Source organism: Rhinolophus ferrumequinum, chromosome 20 (genome assembly GCF_004115265.2).
Source record: "Rhinolophus ferrumequinum isolate MPI-CBG mRhiFer1 chromosome 20, mRhiFer1_v1.p, whole genome shotgun sequence".
Classification (NCBI taxonomy): domain Eukaryota; kingdom Metazoa; phylum Chordata; class Mammalia; order Chiroptera; family Rhinolophidae; genus Rhinolophus; species Rhinolophus ferrumequinum.
Window position 1 is genome coordinate 39,499,493 of NC_046303.1, and position 27,993 is coordinate 39,527,485.

Below are 27,993 nucleotides of genomic sequence, written 5' to 3' on the forward strand. Positions count from 1 at the left end.
ATTTAAATGGATCCATAGTTGAGGATAGGTATGGGCCACAACAAGTCTGCAGGCCAAGAATCACATGCACATATTAATAATCTATATTTATAAATGTCTTATTGTAGCTTATAAGAATTATTAGTGGCTTAAATAATGTTTGTAAAGGAAAAAATGAAACCAAAATAAACGTGTTTTGTCAACTAGTAACCCCATGCTGTGTTGAGAAAATTTCCTGAGACTAATGAAGTTTTCCTTAGTCTACTTATTTGCCTCCATGACCCAAATACCCAAAAACTTACTTCATATTTCAGCACCACTGATTTACCTTTGTAAGAGTCTGTTGCCAATTCATTTAGGAGGAGTAATGATTTGACTTCTGTTACCTTCCTGCTGACTTTCTGAGAGGGAGGTCAAGGGAAAATGTCTGGCAATGTGAAATGTTTTGGAGTTATCAGGCAACCAGAATTAACACAAACTAAGGGTGAAAGGTACAGAAATAATTATGTGGTCTTTCTTTTGCCTTCTTGCAGAACTGCCTTTATAGGTACTTCTTAAAGAATTTGCTTTATATTTTTGCCTGTGAAAAATGCACAAAGATGAACTAAATTTGTAATCTTTTTTTTGTGTGTGTGTGTGTTTGTATGTTTGGTGGGGGAGGGTTGGTAGGGTTGGAGTGGGAATTATTTTTAGTGGCACGGAAGGTCTAGAATATAAACAATTACAAAAGCAGAGGAAGCACATGCACTGTTTCCAATGACAGGCTAACAGATCAACTATAGATCTCAACTTGAGTCACTGAGCTGAATTACTCTTACATTTTTTCTTTTCTAAAAGCAGGAAATATATTGTTTGGGATTGCTGTTAAATCAAGATAGGAAGTTTAATTATTATCCTTCAGACTATATTTTCATTCCATTGCATGGGCATTTATTAACTATCAACAGATTTATCACAGACCTCAAAGTGTCTTTGAAGATATCTTCTGGAATTGGAAGGTGTTTCTGTAGCCTGGAGTTTGTTTACTGCTTGTACAAAGTTACTTGGTCAATGGTCATCCCCATTTTTATGAAGTAATTGGAATATCAACTTCTCAGTCTCAAGGGGGAACATATTCCAATTGGTTCTGTTTTAATGAATGTTAGTATGTCTTCAGATTGCTTGTTATAGTTCATTATTTTGGGAAAAAACAATGTGACTCTGAATTTTACTGTTCTGTTTGGGAGATATAGTGCTTTGATGACATATGTTCATTGGGAAGGATTCTTGTCAATTAATACATGATTTATTTAATAAATAAGAGAAACCATAGCACTATTTGGAAGTTATTATTCTTTCCATAAATACCTGGAGCTATATAGATTACTCAAATAAAGTAATAAGTATTTCAACACTCAATAACATATTCCGTGAAAGGAAAAAGAAATATTCACATTTGTGAAATAAGTAGTAACAACAGTAATAATAATCAGTGACCACCGGCAAAATTTGTTAGTCGCATTCGTTGTTACATTGTCACATTCATTGGTTTAAAAAAATATTGCCTTATTCCCAGCAACCTTGGTCCAAATCCCTTTTTATTTTTATATTTTCATTATGTCTTTCTAGCTGATATTCTAATTTTCAGTCATTTGTTTTCTTCTTTACTTTTGTCGTTTATGATTCCTGACTAGATCATAAGACCCTTGAAGGAAGGAATTTGTCTTCTCTAAAGTTTTATACCTTCAGATGAGTATATGCTAAACATAGCCTAGAAACTTAACACATATTGAAGTCTAATTAATTATCTAAGCAGTTAATAGAATGATTTTGAATTTATTTATTACCTATAAAAGGTCAGATTAAAGATCTTTGGTTTTATACTTTACTTTCTCTGAGATTTGAGGAAGGAGAGTTTTCTTCTATATCTGAGTTTTACCCTTTCACAGAAAAAAGTGGTGAGATGCTGAGTATTTTATCATAATGTATCACATACAGGAGCGCTGTAACGATCATGTGAAATAGAGTATATAAGAATATTTAGTAAAAAGTTGCATGCTACAAAAAGTTATTATTTTGTTTTTTAATTTCTTGAAGACCCAATTAATAAATGAGAATCACATAACATGTATGTCCACATTGTTCACCTTGACTAGATAATACCTACCCAAATAATAATTAGGAAGAAGGATATAGCTTAAGCAAAATTCTTTATAAACAAGAAATACACTGATAAGCAACTGCAACACCTTTGAGATTATTTTGAAATTTAAATAATATTGAGATATACTTAAATTATTATATATTTATAACATAAATGATAAAAACAGATAAGCAGTGCATCAAAAACCTGGAATATATAATGAAATATACTGTTTCATACTTAAATTTGAAATGGTTTTGATGATTTTATCTTCATTAATATTTGATCATTTATCTCCATGTTAATAATATTTAACAATTTCCGATAATTATGAGCTAGGATATCTTTAACCAGCTTGCTGACCTTTCACTGGTAAATTAGCATGTCCTTTTGCAAAGCTTAATAACCTACAAATATTACCCTTCCATAGAAATGTATAAAATAAACCGAGAATTAAGTGACCAAGGATTTATAGAAAAGTTCTCATCTTTCTGAATATGAATCTATCGTCCCTTTAAGGATATGTCTTCTGCTTCAAAAATTAGGACTTACTTTATGTTTGTGTGTTCCATAATGTTCCAGTTTTAAAAAACTTCAGCATTTTATATTTTTAAAACTGGTGGTTAATAATGTGTTCTCTTCGTGAGTTTTACTAGTGAATTACAGGCAAAATAGAAACATTTGCTATATTTTCTAATTAGAATTAAGCTCATTAAGTGGGACCCTTACTATCAAAACCAAAATCAATAAAGTAAGCAAAAAGGTCTTCATTATTGAGCATCTTAAGAGAAATGTAGTCCTATTGCTTTTATGGAAATAAAATAGTATAGCTATATGAAGGTAACATTATTAATCTATCATCATATAAATGTTCAATTTATTTTTCCATTATTAATTATGAATTTTACTAAGTCTCCTCTTTCGCCAATCTTTTGCATATCTTAAACGGATTTTAAGGATTGTAGTATCATACGTTAAGGATTTTGGTACTTATATTACTGGTCCCTAATCAATGAGTCAAACATATGTAGTTTCAATCATATTATAATAACATAAATTAGACTAATAGGATTACTCAATAGAAATAGTGTCTGGAGTTGCCTTAGTAAAGAGAGAAATAATATAATGCATACATTTATTATTAGTGTGTATAGACTGCTTAAAAACAATGTCCAGAAAAGAAGTAACCCTCTTAAGTGGCTTAAGTAGGCCCATAAGAAGCCTTTTATTCAACATACTGTATTGACAACTGGGTCCATGCCTAATGGTGTCTAAATAATCTAGTTTTCTTTGATGGGATGTATAAAATCAGTTTTTTTTTTTTTTTTGTTTTTATCTTTATTGTAAAGACCAGTCCATACATATGAAATTCAGGCATTCTTGGGTTTTGGTATATGTTATTGTTGTTACTTTCAGATAAATATTTGCTCTTCACATCTGAAATGATTGTTCTGTGAAAGAAAGAAGTGTTTACTCAGATGAAAAATGAATACTATTCTTATTTGGAGGAACACTTTTCAATTTTGCTCAAGTGTGTGTGTGTGTGTGTGTGTGTGTGTGTGTATCTTTTATTTTTATAGTAATAATTTTCATTACAGATCTAGTTTATGATCATTACTAAAAAACTAGAAAATGCAGACAAGCATACAGTAGAAAGTGTTAGTAAAAATTTATCCATAAAGCTACTACACACAAAGATATATGTTAATTCTTAGCTTAAACATGATCTTGGTTCCTAATACCACTCTCTGATGAAAAGGAATCAGGGATCTTTGGAGAAAGGGCTTGATTCTAGGACTGAGGTAGGAACTATACAAAGTGAGCCTGGATCATTTCGTAGTGTCAAAAAAATAAAGACCTGCTCAACCCACACACACACACACACACACACACACACACACACACTACCACAACAACCACCACTAACACACACACACACACACACACACACACTACCACAACAACCACCACTACCATCACCACCTACACACAATAATAGTGGTATATCAAAGAGATGAGGAACCACTGAAAGAGCTCCCTGGCCATATCTGGAACAATTTGAACCACAAAAAAATAGTAGCATTGATTATGACCCAAAGTATAAAATAAATATTCATAAGACCATGCTAATATAAATAAATGATTGAAGATGTCAATAAATGGGGAGATTAGACAAATCTCCCATACAGTAGAATTTAAAATAATATGTAGATACTCTGCCCTTAAGCAAGAGGAGCATAACTCCCTCCTTTTGATGTGGGAGATAAGAATGGTTACTTTCTCCAAAAAGTACATCATGGAAAGTGGGGAAAGAATACAGTGGATAAGCCTGGGAATCACCATCTCAGCCAGGTCGTCAAAGTCAACATCAACAATTATAAAACACATTGATAGTATGTGCCCTTGATAATGATGGGATGAAAATGACACTTTACCTCTGCAATCTCTCTCCCCAAAACCCATAACCCCAATAACTAAGAGAAAAGTATCGAATAAATTCCGATAGAGGGGCAGTCTACAATACACATGACGCTGACTCCTCAAACCTTTCAAGATCATCAAATAAAGGAAAGTCTGAGTAATTGTCCAAGATAAGAGGAAGCCAAAGAAATACGACTAAATGTAATGTGGTATCCTGGATGGGATCCACGAAAAGAAAAATAACATTGGATCAACTAAGGAAATCAGAATAAACTATGGACTATGGTTAATAATAATGTATCAATATTGGGTCATGAATCGTAACAAATGTCCATACTAATGTACAAATGTAAAACTAATAGGAGAAACTGGGTGTGGGTTATATAGGAACTCTGTGCTATCTTCTCAATGTTTTTATAAATTGAAAACTGTTGTAAAAAATAAAGTCTATTTTTAAAATTATATATTTCAAAGCACATAGATTAACCGTGGTGAGAAGCTATACAAACGGTGAACATTTCACTGGTCAGCAAGGTTAATGTCATTTGATTAAATGTTTTATTCCCCTAATTCTGCTATTTTGCCTATTTTTTTTTTTACTGTTGATGCTAAATGTAATAGATTGTATCATAATAAACAAATATTTTGAATTAACTGTTTTTCTCATAATTAGTTATTTTCTAAATAAAATGTATGATTTGTATTACTAAGAAGTTCCAGATCACCATTAGTATAGGTTCTCATGCAAAGAAAGCTGTGTACTAGTCACGTCCTATAAATCCATCTTAAATATTAAAAGAGAAGGCTAACATTTTTTTCTTCTTCTTTCTTTACTAGTTTATTGATATTGACAAGATCTATCATCAGTGCCAGATGTCTTCAGGTCTAGATGATGGTTATGCTTCCAAAATTCTTGCCAAAATGACTCGATGACTATTCTTTTTTCCCCTCTTTGAATCTCAAGGATGTCTATTACGTTAAATAATCTTTACCATAAAGATTATTCCCTATCAAATATTATATGTATAATACACATACCATTACTATTTTGGAAATTATAAGCATACCTAGGAGCCCCAAATTCCTACAAGCTGAGACTTACCCTGTGTTCCAGGCAATGTAAGGTGGGCAGGGAAGATGCGCTGCCAGTTCTCTTTCTACCTATATGCTGAGGTCTTATTTTTATTGCCTCATATTCCTAATTATTTAATAATTACTTGATTCTGTGCTATGCAGTTAACTAGTTTCTTCTGAATTTGTGTTCCACTGTGGTAGTCGTTGAGAAGTTTAGGCATGCCTTTTTCCCCCACTCTGTTTTTAGTTTATATGAGTCATAACATTAAAAACACAATTTCAAGAACTTGTTTGGGAAAAGTCATGGAACCTAACCCAGATTTTGTGACTAAAAGTCCTCTTTTTTGGTGATGCCCTAATTTCCTGAAACAATGAGAATGTCTTTAAAAGACTCATCAAAATGACTAATACAATCTGGACTCTCATTGGAATCTCGGATTCAGGGTTTTCATTTTTGTTACATAAAATAATTTAACAACTTTTTTAAAAAGAGAGAGACCCTGCCTGCAGTAATTTAACTCAATCAAAAAGAGGAATTAAAAAATGTAATATTCTGACCAAAAACTTTTAAAATATGTACCTTGCTTGCATAATAGGAATATGGGCAATTCCACATTTTTGCATTTTTTACTTCCTGTCAATATATTTTCAAGTAATTGATGTCTAGTGAATTTGTAATTATAAGTAGAGTGCTATATTTTAAAAATGTCTTTGTTAATGAAAACAATCATCCCAAATCTTATCAATTTTGAGGTTTGACTTTCTATATGAGGAAAATTTCTTTAAATAGTGCAATTGTATACTTATTAATTTTATCTTTGACATATATTCTGATTCAAAATTCACTCTTTTGGTCACATTAGCTTCTGTCGTATATTTCCATACCATAATGTAGTTAGTGTGTTATAAGTTGCTCCTGAGCAGGTTAGTAGAAGGTTAAGTAGCCAGGTGATGCTGTCTGCAAAAGTATTTGCATGATGAAATAGTGTAAGATGAGTTATTTGTAATTTTTAAATGGGAAGTTAATACAAATCAAGATTATCATATCAACTTTTGAAGTTAAGACTTATCACCTGTGAAGTAGCTGTTCAAAAGCATTTTTACTGGATATGCAGACGAGAGAATAACATTTCCCTTTCTTTGGCTTGATTCACATTTCACAGAGCCATGGGGATTGTTGTCTCAGACTAAACTCTGATGAGGTTTGGCAGAGAGTGTTCATTGTTCAGGTTTTAAAAAAGGGCAAGTTTTTGGCAGGAGTCACTTGCATAGAGAAGGAATGCTGTGCTTACACATGTGCACTCAATAAACCCTTCAGAAAGCTTGAGCTAAGATATTACGGATTCCTCACTCTGTCCTACACCCTGTCTCTGGATGTTGATTGTTTAGAATCCTTCTTTTGTTATGTCACTATCCATAGGCCTTTTCATATTTCAGGAAATGATACTTTTGATTCATATTTGAAAAGTTATTCGAGTACAGTGAGAAGTCATATCCTGTTAACTTTCACTTGAGATTTATTAAAAAAAAATAACAATTTAATTTAATCTGCTTTCTCCTAATATTTATCAGTCACACAACCATCATCTGCATGACAGCCAACAATTATACTTTTTATATATCTGTAATCCTTGGTTATTTCTGAAATCAGAAATGAAGATTTAGAGGTTCCCTTTTTTCCCTTATGGTATAAAAACAGTGTTGAAAAGTGTTTTTCTTAGTAGATAATGTATTAGGACGAACACAAACAAAAAGTCTTACAAATTCCCCAAATCAACAAAAAGGACAAACCAGTGTCAACCACATGGGCCAGCAATCTCTGTATTCTTTCGTCTTGGGGCTTTGGCTGTGCTTATCCTTTCACTTGGAATTTTTTTGTCTTTTATAGCCATCCCCTCCCCTCTCCTGGCCCCCAAAGGATGCGTACTCCTCTTGCCACCCTCACATATGTTCATTAAATCTTGCTTGGAAAAGTGCTTTTCATTCAAATTCTCCTTACCTATCCTTAAGATCTTTTCCAGTCCCCAATAACTGTTACCCTTTCTCCTAGTATTATGAGACTAAGTTTCTCAAGGATAAGGACCTAGCAAATGGTTGCTACCGCAACATTTTTATCCATATTTTCATAGCATATGCCCAAGTATTGTACATAATAAATAATCTCTAGTGCTGTAATTGAAATGAATCCATTTGGAGTCCCAATACCTCTGCGTTTTCCTCTTGTGACTACTTTGGATTGATCAAAAAGTTTATTTCACACGTATATTTCTTCCTCAGAAAGATTATTTCACACATATTTATATTACCCTTGATGCCTTTCTATCTCTACTTCCCTTTTCATCTTTTATTTAATTCAAGAAGCATTCATTGAGTGCCTGCTATGTGCTGGGCATTATAAAAGTCACTGAGGAAATACGGATGAAAAAACATGGTTGCTCTCCTAAAGTAGACAAGTATAAAATAATCCATTATCATCATGAGTCAAGTCAATCTCTTTGTGTTATTAAATCTAATGAACACAAGTTTCTATTCATAGCCTTGGTCTTTTCTCCCACAGCATTTTCTTTCATTATGTCATCTTCTTCCCTAAACTCAACTTTTATCTATGTGGAGATTATGCCCAGCGTATTATTTCCAACCCTGACTTCTCTTTCAGGTCCCTGTTATTTACGACACCATGACAACACCTGCAGATTAGTCCTCATTGCTCAATAAACTTATAAGGAGGTCAGTCTGTAGCTGAAAGCCTTAGAGTCTTTGATTAATATAATTTTAAACTGGGCTCCTTAAAATGTGGGCGAGCATGTGGTGCAATGCTTAAGACTATGCCCTGTGAAAGCAGCAGGCTGGGTTCTGATCCTAGCCCTGTCAACTCTTGGCTGTGTGATTCAGACAAATTGCTTGACCTTTCTACATCTGTTTCCCATCTGTTAACCGGGGTGGGGGGTGTTTATTAAAGTACTAACTTTGTATGGTTATTGTGAGGAATGAATGGGTTAACACAGTAAGCGCAAATGCTGTACAGCATATTTACAGTTTCTATGTGAGTGTCTTTTCTGTATTCTTACACAGATTATGCCTTTTGCACATAGATCAGATTCTCATTCTGTCATGCAGGGTCTCAGCTCCCACTCTCTGCACCAGAACACAGATATGGTGAGGCCAAAAAGGAACAACAACGGCACCATAGATAGGGGAGTCATACCATTCATTATATTCTCGCTGGTGGCTGGTCGAGACACAAAAGCAAACATCCGCCAATACCCCAACGAGGGGTCTTCCTGCACCCCTGTCTCGCTGGCGGCCAGGCGAGACACAGGAAGTGGGATCAACACGATCCACAATCCGCTTGCTAACCGCACTTGCTAGCTGCAACCCGCTGTCCGCTTCTCTGCCAACCAACCAACCCCCTAGTGTAGTCACTGCAGTTATATAAGTGGCTGATGGCTAACCGGTAACAGCTGATGGCCGACTAGTTACACCTGATGGCCATCTAACTGCTCAAGCCAGCACCTTTCCACATGAGGCTGAGAGCCTGGAAACTGCTCTCTGGGACTCTGTCCCTGCACATGCCATTTCCACACTGTTCTATGGCCTTCTTTTTCTTTCTCTGCTGAGTTCTGTTCATCTCATTCAAAGTACAGTCCTTTGGTGACCTCGCTCAGTTATATTACTGGATAAGAGGATGCCATTTTAGGACTATTACCACCTCCTTTTTTTTTGCACAGAAGTGTTTTTAAACAGACATAATTTGGGGAACACTGCAGCAGACCGTGATAGAGGGATGTGATGGAGAATCCAGAGCAAAGGAACTCTTCAGTACTCGTTACCATACAGAAGAAGCAACTATAGGGGCTAAGCAGCAAGTAATACAATCCTTAGGTGACCCATTTAAATTTCCAGCCTTACTTCTGGGCATCCCACCGTTCTCCTTTAGCTAACTACTACTGAATTCGTAACATTGCATGATTCTTTGTTGAAGTGCCCTCATCTCCAAATACAGATTTGTTCACAACCTCCCCCACCCTGTCAATTTTTTTTTTTTTTTAATCAAAGCATAGACTTTTTTTCCCTTAACCCTCCAACTGGGCCCTGCTGTCATTGTGATTCCCTTAGCCACAGCTTACACCTCCACTGTTTGATCACTATCTTGCCCTTGTACCTCTCTTAATCACGCCATTGCCCTTGGAACCTCTCATTAAATGCTTTCACTATTCTTCAGTTTCAGAATATTCTATTTCAGTTCCCTTTTTACAAAAGTGTAGGGAAATGAGATGACCTAATTCTCTATCTATCACTTGAGGATCTGGAAATATGCCCAGCAACATTATCTTGCAGGACAGTCTCATGCCCGGGGACTAGACGTTTTCTAGATGATAGACCAATGCTGAACTTTTCCGACCTGAGCAGTTTAACTACGAAGAGAGCCAAAGGTCCTTACTCCCTGAATTTTAGGCTTCAGGGGACTTTGCAGAAACTGCAATATTGTTCTTGGGGAATCAAGTCAGCTAAGGGAAGCTAAGCTCTCCTCTCTGAAGGAGGAAGTGTAGGAAGAGCCCAGAGATCAATGAGTAACGCCTGCATCTAGGTGTGAGCAATTGAGTATGCAAAGAACATCTTTATCCTGTGTTGCCCCATCTTCTTGGCAGGTCTCTGGAATATAACTAACTAGTAGAAGCAGCAAGTATGTTAATCAATGTATTTTCCAGAAATTGAACTTAAAGGTCACTTTAGCTTCTGAGCAAGTGGAAGTGAAACTGAAGAGTGTTCAAGTTATTTTATGGGAAAATGCTTTTCTAATGCCTTTCTTGGTAATGTTTCAGATTAGTCTTTTCCCATAATTGTCATTTTCACTTATGAATATTCATCAATATACTTTGTAGTAATTTATAAATTACTTATATATCAATATTAATTATATATTTTATACATATGTTAATAACATTTTGTAAAACCATCTTTCTATTTCACAAAACGTGATTTTTTTTTTAGAGGTAAGATAAATAAGATTTACTTAAAATATTTTCTAAATAATCATAAACCCTATCCCTCTACAGTGTTCATCCTAGGAATATTAAATATTTTCATGGTTGCCAACAAATTGATGTAAATATGTGTCAAATGTTTCATTTTTCTTTTCATATGCAGAGGGAAAAGAGATAGTGTGCGTGTGTGTGTGTGTGTGCCTTTAACATGTTTCACATTGAAAAATTCTTAAAAATAATTTTTATAATTTTTAGTAAATTTATTGGGGTGACAATGGGTAGTAAAATTACCTATAATACATCGTCTATATATTGCATGTGTGCTCACTACCCAGAGTCAATTCTCCTGCTACCACTATATATTTTACCCTCTTTTCCACCCCACCCTCTTACCTTCTGGTAACCACTAAACTGTTGTGTGTGTGTATGAATTTTTGTTTCTTTGTTTGTCTTGCTCATTTGTTGCCTTCAGTTTTAAATCCCACATATGAGTGAAGTCATATGGTTCTCGACTTTTTCTATTTTACTATTCGTTCAGCATGATAATATCAACATCCATCCATGTTGTTTCAAATGGCAATATTTTATCTTATGGCCGAGGAATATTCCATTGTGTATATGTACCACATCTTCTTTATCCAGTCATTTATCAAAGGACACTTTGGCTGTTTCCATGTCTTGGCCACCGTGAATAATACTGCAATGAACATAGGGGTATGTATGTCTTTATGGATAAATGTTTTCAGATTTTTTGTGCAGATACCCAGAAGTGGGATTGCTGGGTCATATGGTAATTCTAGTCTTCATTTCTTGAGGAAACTCCATACTGTTTTCCATAACCGGCTGTACCAATTTACATTCCCTCCAGCAGTATATGCAGTTCCTTCTTCTCCACAACCTCTTTAACACTTACTATTTGTCTTGTTGATAATAGCCATTCTAACAAGTGTTAGGTGCTATCCCATTGTGGTTTTGATGTGAATTTCCCTAATAGCTAGTGAAGTTGAGCATTTTTTCATATATCTGTTGGCCATTTGTATGTCTTCTTGGGAGAAGTGTCTTTTCAGGTCCTCTGACCATTTTTAAATTGGATTGTTAGTTTTTTGGTTTCTGAGTTGTAGGAGTTCTTTATATATTTTGGATATAGCCCCTTATTGAAGGTATGGTTTGCTAATATCTTCTCCCGTTTGGTTGGTTGCCTCTTTGTTTTGTTGATGGTTTCTTTTGCTCTGCAGAAGCTTTTTGGAACAAATCAATAGAAGAAAACAGTTTTAAAGACTAGAACCATGAGCCAATTTAGTTTTTGTTTTCATAAATTCACTCTTATTCTTACCAGTTTTTTATTACTGTAGTGAATAAATATTTATAAATATGCTGGCTTCTCTCATGTTGGGATTTTAAGTAAAAGAGATGATTTATATTACTTTTCTGATGATTTTGCTGGAATAAGGGGGCTTATTTTTCAAATAATTACTTTTAGGTGTCATCATGGGGACCAGCCTGGCTAGTAGTGGATTTTCTGAGTAGTTCCTGGGTCATTAAGATAAGGGTGATCTCTGTCAAGGTAACAATTCTTGTTTCAGGTTGTAGCCCAGGATTGGAGACAGGTAGGTCCTGTGGGAAAATCCTGGGGCTGTCCTGTATATTCTTATTTTGATTTCCTATAATTCTGGGGTTATATCTGAATGCTCCTTATCTAACTCTTGTCACACCTTCTCCTTTCTCTTCCTCTTACCAATTGCACTTTGCCCATAGTTCTTTTCTCTTTACAGATTTTCCTCACTGATCCATTCACTTTACTCTTTCCAGTTTTTGTTTAAATTGGAAAGACACATAACCTTGGTGTCTTTCAGACACTGACCTCTCTCCTGGTCTTGATCACTCTGGCAGTGCTCTGTCCAGTAGGCACTAGTCTAAGGCAATTCATCATCCACTTAACAAGCAATTTAAGTTCTTATTGGGGGAGAGGGAGAGATTTTTCTCTACCCATCTTTCAACTGGTCTAATAATTAAATCAACACAAGACAGATTAACCAGAGAAAATTACCAAATTTATTTACATATATACATATGGGAACTCTACATACATGAGAGAATCAGAGACCCTACATACATGACAGGTTCAGAGACAGAAAGCTAAAATGAGGTATATATGGCATCCTGAGATAAGGAATGAGGTAAGAGCCTGGAGCTTCATTGGGGGAGAGGGCAGTTCACAGGATGATAAGAAGAGCCAGTGTTCAGTAATTAGAAGTTTGCTCTGCCATATAGATAGGTCATAAAAAGTTATTTCTGGTAATAAATCTTTTTATGGACAAGGCCCCCAATTTTCATTTTTTAAGGGAGAGGTACTGGTTCTATTAAAGTTTTAACACAATACACCATGTTTGTTTGTTCGTGTTTTTGTTTTGTTTAAGTCTAGTCTTGGAAATAATCGGGTGTAAGCCTGATATACTGTTAGTCTCAGGATATCTATTTGGAAATACCTGTAATTAAGAAATAATAAATAGTAAAATAATTTTTGTTTAGTTATCTTATAGACTTATGGTATCTCAGAATAAAAACAAAACAAAACAAACAAAAAACAGAAAACAAAAAACCTGAAAGACTGTCTAGTCTAATTTCTTTATTTTATACAGAGGATTGAGGATGAAGCAATGTGAATTCTCTCTCCTCTCACTCTTTACCTTTCCCCCTCTGTTCTTCCTTTCCTCCCTCAGTCCTTAAGTTCCTTCCTTAAATGTGAGAGAACATCTTCTGTATACTAAGATGGGTGCTGAATATTTGAATAGAAATGGCCGTAGTCTTGAGTGATTCATAAGCCATGTCTAAGTGACAACTCCTAGTCACATAATGATGACCATTTCTGAAAGAACAAATTAATATTTTATCTGATAACCAAAGACTCATGGGATTGGTGTCTAACTGCACCCCTTTCCCTCAAAAAATGCTAAGTAATGGATAGATTATGTGGACAAAGATGGGTCCTTTTCTTCATTTTTAAAGTAAGAAAGATGGTACAAAACGCTGTCAAACCATTCAATTATACTGTAGACTGTAATCCAAAATAAATGCCCTCATCAAAAATATTCACATTAACAGTGCACAATGAGGCTATTGGTTTATTGTTTTCAGCTCTTTGTCTGTAGGAGGCATAGACTTATCTAAAATGTTGCCATTTTCCATTTATCATCTGGGTGTGCACAAAGAAAAAGAGATAACATTTTTTATACAATCTCATGCTTTCTTGATGTGGTCACCTTTAATAATAGAAACCAAAAGAAACATTTCCCAAAGTATTCATCATAATTCTACCAGGAAGCAGATGTGCATGCCTATTTTTCTCTTAATCATGTATTTATTTATTGCATTACATCTTTCAGTAGTGGCTATTTTCCTGTAGAGGGAAATTCCATCCTTCCTGGAATAATAATTCCCCAAGTTTTTATATGTATTTTTTTAAGCTGGTGAGTTGATGTGAAAATATATTTTCTTTTTATATGTATATTGGTCTTTTGATTATATCTCTATACAAGTAGAACTTGAGTGATTATAAATCTTTCTGAGGATATTTTTGGGTTATCGTAAAAATAAATTGAGGTAATTTTAGGGGGAAAATAATGAAATTCCGACTAAAATATAAACAAATGGATCGCCAACAATAGAATCAACTTCTTAGAACATTGTATCACATAAATGATATCATTATATAATCTAAAGCTGAATATTTATAATAATTCAACTTCCTATCATTTTAGCTTTTTCATTTATTTTCTTCGCTCCTGCTGAAATGATGTATGTCTCCCCCAGAACATCTCCACCCTTGACTGTCCTCCATATTTCTGGGGACTCTTGGTTTCACTTGTCCATGTTCCAGCCTTGATTTCCAGACCAGGCATTTTATACAAAAATTTTCAGCCAATTATAACATCTCATATGCTGATGCTTTGATGTAGTTTCTTATGTAGTGATGTATAATATGGCTTTAATTATTTTGTCTCCATGTGGGTTTCTATTCACCTGTGTCTAATGAAATGCCTACTGATTCAGTAGCCACCCATGTTGGTGGATATTTCTCTAGGCCGATTCATTTGTGTTGGCTTCAGGTCATTGTTTAGCCATCTTTTGATGAAGATGGTAATTTATAGTCACCATACCGGTCATTCAGACAATGGCATGATGCGTTGCCTTGGCCATAGTTTGTTATACCCTCCAGTATAAACCCTCCAACTCGTTTCCTTATCTACCTTTATATCTTCCTGGCTTTGAAACACAAAATATATAAAATAAAACAAGGTTTATGCAAGTTTCATTTTCTTTACTGAACTTTTTCGCCCCTTTATTTTTATTATTATCATCCAACTAGTAATCTGAATTTTATACAACAGTCATCTCTAATACAAGGTAGAACATCTGTTTTGGGCCTCATCAACCTGGGTTCCCATCCTGACTCTGTCACTTATTGGCTTGTAGCTTAGGGCACCTTATTTTATCTCTCTGTTTTAGTTTCCACATCTATAAAATGTGGTAATAACATTTAATGGGTTACTGAGGAGATTAAATAAGTCAATATGAGTTCACAACTTAGAATAGTGTCTGTTCCTTAGTTATCCTTGCGTAAGTGTTAGATGTTATTATTATCACTTCCCTTTGCTCTGGATTTCCACTTAGTTCAGCAAGTTTTCTTAAATTCCCACCTTTCTATTCTCACTGCTAACACCATGATTCAAACCTTCATGATCTTTTGCCTGAATTATTTTAATAGTTTTCTGTTAAATAGTTTCTAGTTAATAACTCATATCCCTCTTCTCATTGAATCATAAACCCTAACTAACTGAAGATGTTGCATTCCAAAACCTTTATCTTGGTTAGGAATACTGTATTTGCAAGATCAAGGTCTTATAGAAAAATATATAATTTAAGCAAGACTAAAAATGACAGTAATGAAGTACTATGTGTGTCTGTATGGGTATGTATATGTGTGTATGTGTATGAAATCTTGCAGTCAATAAAAGTGAAAGTAACCGTATTCTAACCCAATTAGGTAATCCAATTATCTAACCCAATTATCTAACCCAATTAGATAGTCATGGTTGTTAAACCTGCTGATACTAACCATTTTCTTGGCACATTTTTTGATTAATACAAAAACTACTGAAGCATGTAATATGCTCAGGTATATACTTATATAACTTTATATTATGGAGACTATCTGTTCTTTTAATATTTGTGAGGCAGTTTTCATATAAATACATATGTACATACACAAAAACACATGTACGCACGCACACACACACACATACACACACACGTACATTTTTCTCTACCACAATTTCTCTTCATAAATTGAAATTCCTTACACCACACACTTATTCCTATTTTATATGAGAGGGATCAGAATTAATTGATGCTCTTGTTTTGTTCAAAGGGGATGACCTGAAGTGAACTTAAATGTTGTGAATTTTTAAAAATTGAAATACATATGCATCAACTTGTTGAAAAATAAAAAGTAGTGAAACCATTGAGGGTAAGGCATGATTTGCTCCTGGTAATATGATCCCCTCATTATCAACTATGCTCAAATGCCACTGCTGTCATCCACTGCCTGCCCTTTGTGATGGCAGAAGCCAGTCTAAATGCCTTAAGTTGGCATGATCTGGCTGTAATCTAACTTTGCTGCTTAGATCAGACTTATCTTAGACACATGAAACTATGACATCACCTCTTTTCTCATGCCATATCTTATGCGTCTCTTGAAGTATTACTCACTCTCCAATTCAAGCTTAAATGACATCCCTACTATGAAATTTTCATTGATTCCACTCCATTCCCCTTCCATCTCAATCAAGAAATACTTTTAAAACTATTTAATTCATATGTATATCTCTTTTATAGCACTTACCTTCTGCCTAAATTGTAGCTATTTGTATGTAGGTTTTCTTTAAGTACACTGTTATCTCCTTGAGTAAAGGATCACATTTTATTGACCAGCTGCAAACATAATATACTAGAGTGTAATCTTATACAGATTCTAAATTCTAAAGTCAGTATTTAAAGTTGAATTGCATACTGTCAATATCATCCTGAAAAGTAGATACAAAGTAATACATAAAATGTATTACAGCATTTATGTGCCACATTAGGGGCTGATATTCAGTCTTTCAATAATATATAGCACGGAAAGTTTTTCCTCGGCGTTGGATTAAGTCACTGTTTCCTCACTTCAGCACAGATGAAGTAATTGGCTTGTGTTTAGAGCTGTGTTGTATGAAGAAATCCATGCATCTTTAAACACGAAAATCAAAGACAGCTTGGTGAAATGCTCAGACTATGAGAACTGAGAATGACTAAGGGGACTTATTTTCCGTAAAATTATTTTTTAAAAGCTAAGTGGTCCAAAAATTCTGTCTCCTTGGTTTTCACAAAATTTGGTTGCCCATATTCACAAGAGTTTGGGTAGATACATAGGCAGGTAGGAAGGTAGACAGATGATTGATAGATACAGATTTGGGTACAAAATGTACTAGTTTTTGGGACTATATCAAACTTTAAAATTTCTGTGAAGCAAAGAAAAAACAAAGCGATAATGTAGCCTTTAGAATGGGAGAACATAATTGCAAATCATGTGTCTGAGAAGGGTTACTATCCATAATATACAAAAAACTCCTACAACCCAATGACAACAATAAAACAAACAAACAAACAAAATGACCCAAACTGATTGAAAAAAAAGCAAAGGACTTGAACAGACATGTCTTCAAAGAAGATATATAAATGGTCAAAAAGCATATGAAAAGATGCTTAACGTCATGATTCATTAGAGAAACGCAAATCAAAACCACAATGAGATATCACTTTATACCATTTAAAATGGCTACCGTGCAAAGTTATAATATACAAGGGTTGATGAGGATGTAGAGAAACTGGAACTCTTGTACACTGCTGGTGGGAATGTAAAATGATCCAGCTGCTTAGGAAAGCAGTTTGGAATTTTCATTAAAAAATTAAAAATATAATTACCACATGATTCAGCAATCCCACTTTTGCATATGTAGTAGTTCCCCTTTATCCACAGTGTCAGTTACCTGAGGTTAACTGTGGTCCAACAATATTAAATGGAAAATTCTAGAAATAACAATATCTTAAGTTTTAAATGACGTACCATTCTGAGTAGCGAGATAAAAATCTTGTGCCATCCTGCTCCATATCGCCTGGGATGTGAAGCAGCCTGTGTATATGCTACTCACCCATGAATCATTTAGTAGCTCTCAATTATCAGATCAACTGCTGAGGTATTGGTGTTTGTGTTTTACATAATAATGGCCCCAAAGTGCAAGTGCTCACATTTCAATATGCCAAAGAGAAATTGTAAACTGCTTCCTTTAAGTGAGAAGGTATGTATGTATAGTAAAATACATATGAGATATGACTATTAAGTTCACAAACTTGCTATCCTGAGCTTACATTGGAAGCACTGTACAAACAGCTCAGTAAGGTTTCATAACCTTGGTGTATTAGGGTCTCACAGCTGTGTTCATGTCAACGGTGTGGCCATGTCTTGCTGAGTGGCTTTCATTATTGTCATTGCGTGTTTTTGTGTGCTGTCACGAGAATGTCGGCATTTGAATTAGAGCAATGAAAAAACTTTAAATTTCTTGTTAAAGTTGGCAAGAGTGGAAGTGAAATCAGGGATGTGTTAGTCCAAATCTATGGGGATAATGTCATGAAGAAAACGGCAGTGTACAAATGGATTAAATATTTTTCTGAGGGGAGAGAATGTGTCACTGATGAAGAGAGGTCAGCGTGGCTAGTAAAAAGAGTAACTGATGAAAACATTGCAAAAATATGTCAAATTGTGTGTCAATATCATTGGCTGACTGTGAGAAGCATAGCAGACCAAGTAAACATCGATAGAGAAACAGTTAGGAAAATCTTAACTGAAGATCTTGGCGTGAAAAGGTGTGTGCAAAGCTGGTCCCAAAGGAGCTCACAGAAGAACAAAAGCAAAGGAGAGTCAAAGTTTGCCAAGACCTTTGGGAGAGGTAAGATGATGTTTTGGGCCGTGTTATCACTGGTTATGAAACATGGGTGTGCCAATACGACCCTAAACAAAGCATCAAAGTGCACAATGGAAGTCAGCCAATTCTGCATGACCAAACAAGTTCTGTCAATCCAAATCAAGAATCAAAACGATGTTGCTAACCTTTGTTGATATCAGAGGGATTAGTGATTATGAATTTGTACCAAATGGACAAACAGTTGACAAAGTTAACTATTTGGAAGTGCTGCAAAGGCTGCGTGAAAAAGTTAGACGATCTGAACTTTTCGCCAACAATTCATGCCTCTTGCATCATGACAATGCACCAGCGCACACAGCACTGTCTGTGAGGGAGTTTTTAATCAATAAAGAAATAACTGTATTGGAACAACCTCCCTGTTCACCTGATCTGGCCCCCAATAACTTCTGTTTACTGGAAGATAAAGGAAATATTGAAAGGAAAACATTTTGATGACATTCAGAACATCAAGGGTAAATACAACGACCGCTCTAATGGCCATTCCAGAAAAAGAGTTCCAAAATTGCTTTGATGGGTAGACATAGCTTCCCAAGGGGAGTACTTTGAAGGTGACCACAGAAATATTCAGCAATGAGGTATGTGCACTTTTTCTAGGATGAGTTCACAAACTTAATTGTCATATCTTGTATACAGTTTCCGGTACTAGGGAATCCACTGGGTATCTTGGAAGAGGGGAATACTGTATATTTCAAAGACTTGAAAAAGCATCTTGAGATATTTGCACACCCATGTTCATTGTAGCATTATTCTTAATAACCAAGAGGTGGGAACAACCTAACTGTCCATCATTGAGTAAGTGATATGTATGTACAATGGAAAATTATTAAGTCTTAAAAAAGAACGAAATCCTGTCACATGCAACAATATGGATAAACCTTGAAGACATTATAGTAAGTGAAATGATTCTATCACAAAAAAAAAAAATACTGTATGATTCCACTTACATGAGGTATCTAAAGTAGTCAAACTCATAGAAACAGAAAGTAGAATGGTGGTTTCCGGCTGGAGGGAAATGGGGAATTATTCAGTGTGTTTAGAGTTTCCGTTTGTAAGATGAAAACATTCTGGAGACATGAATTCACGACAATGTGGATATGTATAAGAATACTGAGTTACAGCGTACATTAAAAAGTAGTTAAGATGGTAAATTTCATGTAACGTGTATTACCAAAATTAAAAATGATTAAAAAAAATAGGAGTTTAAATGACCAGTTTAAATCTAGGATGATTGGCATTATATGATGTAGTGGTCATACAAATTATTATTCAAGAAAGTCTTCAATATGGAAGCACTTTTAAAAGAGTAGACCTTTACTTAGTAGATTGACTTTCATTCAAATGCTCTGCAACTGACTGGCTACAAGACCTGAAATGGTAGTTTCTCTGACCATAAATTTCATCCAAAGCTAATTTGGATTAAAAAATAATATCTACCTACAGGAGCTTGAAATGACAGGGGTGTGGTTTAGCACGTGTTAAGCACTCAAAAATGGTTGGTTATTGTTACTATCAATATTGATGGTTCTATTTAAAAATAAATATTTATAACTTGTAATGCAAGTTTAAGTCGGCTTTGTTAGAACAGGCATCTGTGACTTTACTTAATTCACTTCATATTTGGAAGATAGGCAGGAATTACTTTTCTATTTTGAAAGGGAATTTAGACATGAAATGCTTGATTATTTACTTGAATCAGTATTGGAACACTTGGCTGGTTGAAGGCAATTCTGGGAATGAGAAGAAGGGCGCCTCTCAGAATGATTGAAGCTGGATTTCTGAATTGGGTCTTTCAGAAATAAGGGGCTTCTCTGCCCATTTTCCATGAATTTTCATTTTTCATAGTAAATTGCCCTGGATCAGATACATTTTAAGTAACATCTCTCATTTTTCATTCCTTAAAAAAATGCAGCTTAGGTCATTTTAATCTTTCTCAGTCTTATATACTTTTTTTGGACACTTGATTCTTTCTTATTTTGTTTCCTGTCGTGTTTACCATTTTTATAGCCTTTGCTTTTTTAGATTCCATTTCTTATTTTTCAAATATCATAAATACGCTCATGAATTTTGGTAAAGTCAGCATTATTTTACTGTTTACTCCCTCACCAAGTGTTCTTTGCTTTGTAAGAATTTTCTTACTGAATTACCACGATTCTGTTGTGTGGTGCGTGATATTATTTTCTACTTTTTACAGGTAAGGAAACTGAGGCACAGAGAGATTAAATAATGTACCCAAGTTCCCTCCTACCAAGTTGTGAAGAAGCCAACCCTGGGCTCCAGGCAGTTTGATTCCAGAGCTCAGGCTCTCAACTGCTACACAAATATTAGCTTGCTTTCTTGGAGAAGGACTTTCAAAGGCTGTCTTTTCTTTTTCTTTCTTTTATTCTCTATACGTTTTACATTTCTGCGCATTTCTCTTAGGAATTTTCCTCTCCCTTTCAAAATGTAAATTAACATTTTAAAATACACTGCTTTTCCCTGTCCTATTCCTCCCCTTTAATTCCACATCTGTCCTTCCAGTTCATTACCTCACTGCTTGGGATGTCCTCAGCCTCTAAACCTCTGCCCTGTGACAGTCAGTCGCTGACTCAGTTCCTTTACTTCTTCCAAAGAGTCTGAACATTTTAAATGTTATTTTTCTTTCAGTCAGTTCCAAAATGATGTTTGCTTCTGCTAAGTGTATTTTCCTTCAACTACTGGAAACCTCCTGTTTTGCAGATTGCTCCTTGGTGCATTTAAGAGGAAGTTGCCAAGTTTCTTTTTGTCCATAAGCTTGTTTTTCAGTTCCTGGAGACTTGACAGAGTTCCCACCCTTTTTCTACATTCTTCTTTCTCAGGTTTTGCCTCACTCTCCTAGTACACCTCTGCCATATTGTTTTCTCTCCACCCCCCTTCCACTTCAGAATATCCTCTTGCTCTGAATGCTTAAATCTACCTGAACCTTCCTTTGTCTTTTTTTCCTTATGGCAAGAGTTATATTTTCATCCACTATGTATGATATGTCATTCTGTGAAATCAAATGGCTATATGTTCTGGAAACTTAAGCAACTAAGTGTTTTTCTTGCTATATTTTACCTGATCTATTTCATCTGCTTTTTTCATTCCTGTTATATAATAATTGTACTTTAATGACTCCTAAACAACTCATGGTGAAGATGTGGCTTTACACAACAATCACTGTTATGGGAGCTCTGTTTCTTGGTGCTGCGATTGAGGGCATGAATCATTGAAGAAATCCAGGGCAGTAGAAAGAAAGATCACAGAACATGTAGTCAAATGATGCCGGTGTTTGCTCTTGGTGGTTTTTCTTTTCAACTTGACTCTGGTTTCTCAGTAAAAACTCTGATTCTCAGCTTTGTTATTTGTAAAATGGAGGATTAATAACATATACCACCAAAGGTGTGGTTCAAATGAGATAAAAAGCACATGTGTTTTAGAAATGGCAACAGCTACCTGACAGGTACAGATTATTATTATATAATGACTCTCAAAGCACAGAGATGAAAGTTTGTCAAGCACACAAAAATTTAAATGAAAACAAACGGAAAATAGGACTAGAGCAGTATACAAATTTCATTTATTCAGTTTTCAATTGAGCATCAAGAGTTTTCTTAAAATGCTGAAATCTGCATTTTGTCTTTTATTTAATCAAAGAAAACTTCTAGGTAGCCTTGTCGATATTTGAGTGTGTGAAGCAGGTGGGTGACAGACCTGTTTTGCTAACCCAAATACCATAATCCCAAAATAATACGTGCGTGGGTAGCTCACAGTTTCTTCCTGTGATAGGATGGGTATTCCAGTATGATTCACAGGAAAACACACACGGCCCACGTGGACGTGCAGCAGCCTGCGCGGATACTGATCACCTTCCACCTGAGAATCCTTTGCTTCCCGCTGTGAGGAGCCATCTCACTCCCACAGGACTGGTGATTTCAAGATTTTATATCTATCTACGTGTCTAATTCTGTACGTGATTCATTTACCTTTTGACCTTTAAAAATACCACATTGTAAACCAACACGTAGAATCATTGGAGACAATATTTAAAGGAGTCATTATCCCATTTTAGTCTCTTCTGGAAACTGCTGAATTACTTTACTGTGTCAGGTCATTACTTAATGAAGACCATTGGATGAATAAAATCTGGAGAGTAAAGCTAAATTTTTCAGTGCTTTTGAAAATCGAGCTTGAATTATTAGTATTCCAATATTTCTTTATTCTGTTGATCGTGTTGTCTTCTAGAATTATAGTAACCATCTGCATGGTTAAGTTCCTTATATCTTATGCATGCAGCCTGATATCAGCTGTTTTCTGGGACAGTGCCTTGTCTCCATAACACACAGATATATCACTGTGTGTTTATACTTCCTTTTTTCATTTTAGGATTGCCTTCTTTTCTGCCTATTCCAGTTTTCTCCGTAAACCTCTCCTCCTGGTATGTGGCTGAATAATAATGTTTTCCCTCTGGATTATTTATGTCTTCCGCCTGTTTGTAGATAGCTATTTTGCCCATCAACTTGTTGCTCAGCCAAGTTGGGCTTGTTCAATGCTTTAATCTTTCATCACAAATCATTTTTCTCTACATCTTAATCATTCTTCCATCATGTCTCTGAACTCCTTCCAGCTTATCTGAACCTTTTAGATAATGAGATGCCTGGGTCTGAACACCAGGTGCAGTCCCACCAGTCCTGCCTAGGAGGGCCCACGGCCTCCACTGCTGCTAGGATACCTTGTGTTCCTCCAGGTACTCATGAGAGAGGTGATGTCTGGCTCTGCAGGCTACATCTCCCTCATTCTTTTGCAACTCCCTTCTGACTTATCCTTTTTCCACAGTAAAAATTTCTTTCTCTCTCTCTCTCTCTCTCTCTCTCTCTCTCTCTCTCTCTCTCTCTCTCTCTCTCTCTCTCTCACTTTCTGCCTCTCTAGCTCTTATTAGAACTCTGTCTCTGTTCTTTCCTGTTTTAATTTACTCTTCCTGCCTGACTCCTGATATAATTTATCTGTGTCTTTCCCTATTTCTCTTTTTTTCTTGATCTAACCCAACATCTTCCCAGTTCCACAATTTCATACTTGGTGCTAATAGCAATCTCTGCCACTCTGATTGCAAGTGCATCCATCTCTTCATCATATCAACTTCATTCCCACCTCCACGGGAAAAGGTACACATTTCCTTTATGTTTATCTAATGTCTTACCTTTTCCATTTTTTTAAAATCAAAACGATAAGTTAATTTGGCATTATTCTGCTAGGCTTGAAAATTTAATTTTAGCACAGTTAATCAGAGAATTGAGCTATCAATTATTTTCATCCTACTACTTGCAACTTAACAAAATAATATTTAGTTCAGTTTTTATTGACAAATTATAGATATATATTGGGAAAAGATTTTATACCTTTGAAATAGTTACAATGTAAATTATGGCTTACGTTTCTTAAATACTAGTTAGTCCTTTCTTTCTTCCTTCAGACCATTCCTTCCTGTGTTTCCTGCTTTCTTCCTCCAATCACATAATATTTACTGAAATCCTGTCATTTGCAGGATAGTGTGCGGGAGAGAATACAGCACCTGTGTTGTAGACTCTGCTGTAAGAATGATTAACTCTGCAGCTATGTCAAATCACTTACATTCTGTCATTTGTGTTTTTGTACATAACAAGTGGGGTTGAGAAATATGATGATTAAGTAAGAATGAGACAGCATTTCGTTTACGAATTATAGGAATAGTGATAGATAGATCCCAAATAAAGTTTTGGATCAGAGTGAGGAGGACCTTGAAAACTCGAAAAGTTGTGTACAAAACAACAAAAAAGCTCCCCATTGCCTGCCAAAGAATTTTATCAAAACACCTTCAGGGTATGAATATGGTTTGTGTGTATGAATGGAGAGTTGAAGTGAGGGAGTGTGTAAAAGGAACTAGGAAAATATAATAGTCCATGAATTACATAATAAAGACAGATAAAGATTAACATTTAGAGGAACATTTGAGTCTGATACTATGGATTTGGGAACCAACTTTAAAAATGGTGGCTGTCAAAAGTAGTTGGATTGATTGTTGCCACCTGGGGTGTTTTCATGGTTAATCCAGTTTCCTGATGACCCCTCTGTGATTTGCTGAAATGGAATATTTGGAGATGGGGAGTATGGAAACTATAATTGTTACATTCCCCTCAGTTGATTCATGTGCTTATAACTGGTTACAAATTTTTCAGATGAAATAGCAGTCATTGTCAACATAAATGAACTTTATGGTCTAGTGTGAGTAGGAAAAGAAGGAATAGCCAAAGGGGGTTCACGGACTAAGAGACTAGAATCACGGAGAGTAAAACCAGTAGTTGCAAGGAGGGAGTGATGTGATTAATAAAGCAGGTAGACACCATAGACACAGTTGGTGGGAACCAGTTAAAAGACATTAAAGGGATTTGTGAGAGACTTAGGAATTCTGAGCCCTTGCGCTTAGTGGAATAGCAAAACTTCTGAGTACCGTTGCAAATATCAGGATGCCTTGGGTGACTAAAGTGAAAAGTTGAGGACAGAGTATTGTTGGGGAAAAGGAACTACACCTCTGGCCAGCAGAGATTTTGTTTTATTTGTTTCTTCGAAATAATAGTGGTGAATGTATAGCTGTAAATTGATGTTTTTCATTTACTTATAAGTCTTGGGAAAGAAAAAAAGTAAAGATTAAATGGCAGATCACATAAGGGCATAGTGCAAAAGATCCAGGCATAAGAATATCAGCGTGAGCACTTTAGATAATATGTGTATACAGGGATTGGGCAACGGTCAAATAGTGGAGATAAGACACATAAATTGTATAGTGGGGAGCTTTTTAGGTATACCAAATTGTTAACTTATTTATAGAAGCATCTTTTAGGAACTTAGTCTCACTTGGAGAAATTAGTTAAAAATCTTTCTGTTAATATTTTGAAAATAACCAGAATCTTTCATTCAAATTATTTTCTTTTATACTACACCAGTATTTTAACATTAATATCAAATTGTTACCTTGTTTGATATTTACATTATTGATTTACTTACTGCCACATTTTTAGTATTGTCTGTCATTATTCAGCTAAGCAAATAAGCCTGAATCTTTATTCTTATAAAATGAAGAAATAGAGTCGAAACCCAGATTTTTTTATTTTTCATTTTTTTAATCTAACTACAAATGTAGGCTTGTGTTAGGGATAATGTCACTTTCTATATTTTAAAGTGGCATTAATTCCTGAAGGATTTCAGCCTCTATGCACAGTAATTTACTGCATTTATCTTTATAAAGAGTAAAGTAAACTATTAATGCAAACTCGCTTCCATTTGGGAACTGTTGTGCCAAGTGTTAATGGCACCATTATTTCAAAATGTGTTAGAATCCTTACTTTTGGTGACAGGTTTCTTGTGGGAATTTCAATGAAATACTTATGGTGCATTAGATGTTTACATGGCATAACTACATTTTTGTTAATATCTATTATGCTAATGTTTTTCTTTGGGAAAGGTTGGTCCTTTTACAAAAGTTCGTCAATTTCTTCACCTTTGCCTGCTATCTTTTCATATGTATCCTCCATATTAAAGGAACATAGATATGATAGCTTTGGGGGAAAATGTAAACAACACATACGGGAATAGAGTTTGCTTATAAGTTGGTAAGCATCTTAATACTTTTCAATATTTAATTAGAATGTTGTCAAGACCATAAGCCTTAAAAAGAGACTGTTTGGTTTTTTTTCCAAGAGAGAATCATGGAACTTTATAGTCTTGAAAATCGATTTATTCCTTCAGGTTAGTAGTAGAATCAATGTCTAGCATTCTATGATATTGTAAAAGTTAGAGGCTGTTTTATTAAGAATTACTTATGGCATAATATGAGATATAAATATATTAACACCTTATTTTGTCTACATGTAACATTTCTAAGTATATATATATATATATATATACACACACACACACATACATATATATATACATACATACATACATACATATATATATAATAGGTCATAAAAACTACCGATCTAAAGAAGAAAAATCAAAATAATTGAATAAATCCAGATAAATTTGGACTTAAAAGCATATCAGGTAAAAAATAAAGGGACTTGTATAAGTGTAATGAGTCACATTGTTTATTCATATTTTCAACAACTCATCATTAAATTGTTAAGATGCCTCAGATTTCTAATGAAAAATCAATGACTGCTTACTTGTTCTATGAGAGATGCAAACATCACAATATTAGACTTTTACTAATTTGCATTCTGTTGAAGAGCTGATCTACATTATAAATAAATAAATATCTAAAATAAAATAAAGCACTCATATCTGTACATAGGATATACACCTACAGGGTAAATAGGCTATAATTATTTTATTATAATTTTTCAAATAGTAAATCTGTCTCACAGTCACTAACTATATAAATGAAACATTCACAAAATATCTTTAATTAACACCATCAGTAGGATATACTCGCTGATTAGCCTATAACTAAAGTTTTGTGTACTCTTGCAGGTTACTCCCTTGTTGAAAATACATTAAGTTTCAGTATTGCTAAGTGTTATTAGGAGTTTAATATGTACCTGGAAAAGCAAATTACTGATTGACCCATCAGGTCTTAAAACTAAGACCATTACCTCATAAGCACTGAATTCTAATGGACAAGTTAAATAGCCTCCCAGTGATTTTGTGCACAGTAAGAAATGTATTATGTTAAACATTATTATCTTTTAACAACGTATTTTTAAATTACAAGAGAAAATAGAAGTATTTATATCATTCTAAAGTATTTAGGGGTGAACTGGTATCTTCATTTCACTTTGAAAAACTTTTTTTTTTTTGAAAAATTAGATGGATTTGGCTGGATGGATAGATGTGTGATAAAGTATATACAGAACAATGTTAATTGTAGCATCCAGGTATAGGTATATGGGTGTTTGCTGTACACTTTATCTTTTATGTATGTTTGAAACATTTTGTAATAAAATTTTGGGAAAAAAACATTTGCAACCTAAGAAAGGCTATTACATCATTTTGAAAATAATGTGATAAAGCATGAAAGTAGATGCCAATCACATGACACAATTCCAGTAAGTACAAAGATAAGCATGCTATGTTTTAAAATGAGAAGTATATATTTTAAGTAAATGGGAACGTTAGCTAAATTCATTTCAGATTTATGCAATTTTTTAAAGAAAGATTTTACTCTAGATTTTGTGTTTAAACCTAATTATTTTTTATGGTTGTCTATTATTTAGTGCTAACCTGAAGTTATCACCTTGTGTTGTATTCTCGTCAATGGGCTTATTCACGTTTATGGTTCTCTCTGCTACATTTACAAAGTGCA

The 27,993-nt window shown here is 34.7% G+C and overlaps 1 protein-coding gene across 1 annotated transcript in view; it reads left to right on the forward strand.

Moving 5' to 3' along the window:
- SEMA3D (semaphorin 3D) overlaps positions 1 to 27,993 on the forward strand; it is a 200,307-nt gene that overhangs the window by 2,796 nt on the left and 169,518 nt on the right. The gene's annotated exons all lie outside the window — the stretch shown is intronic.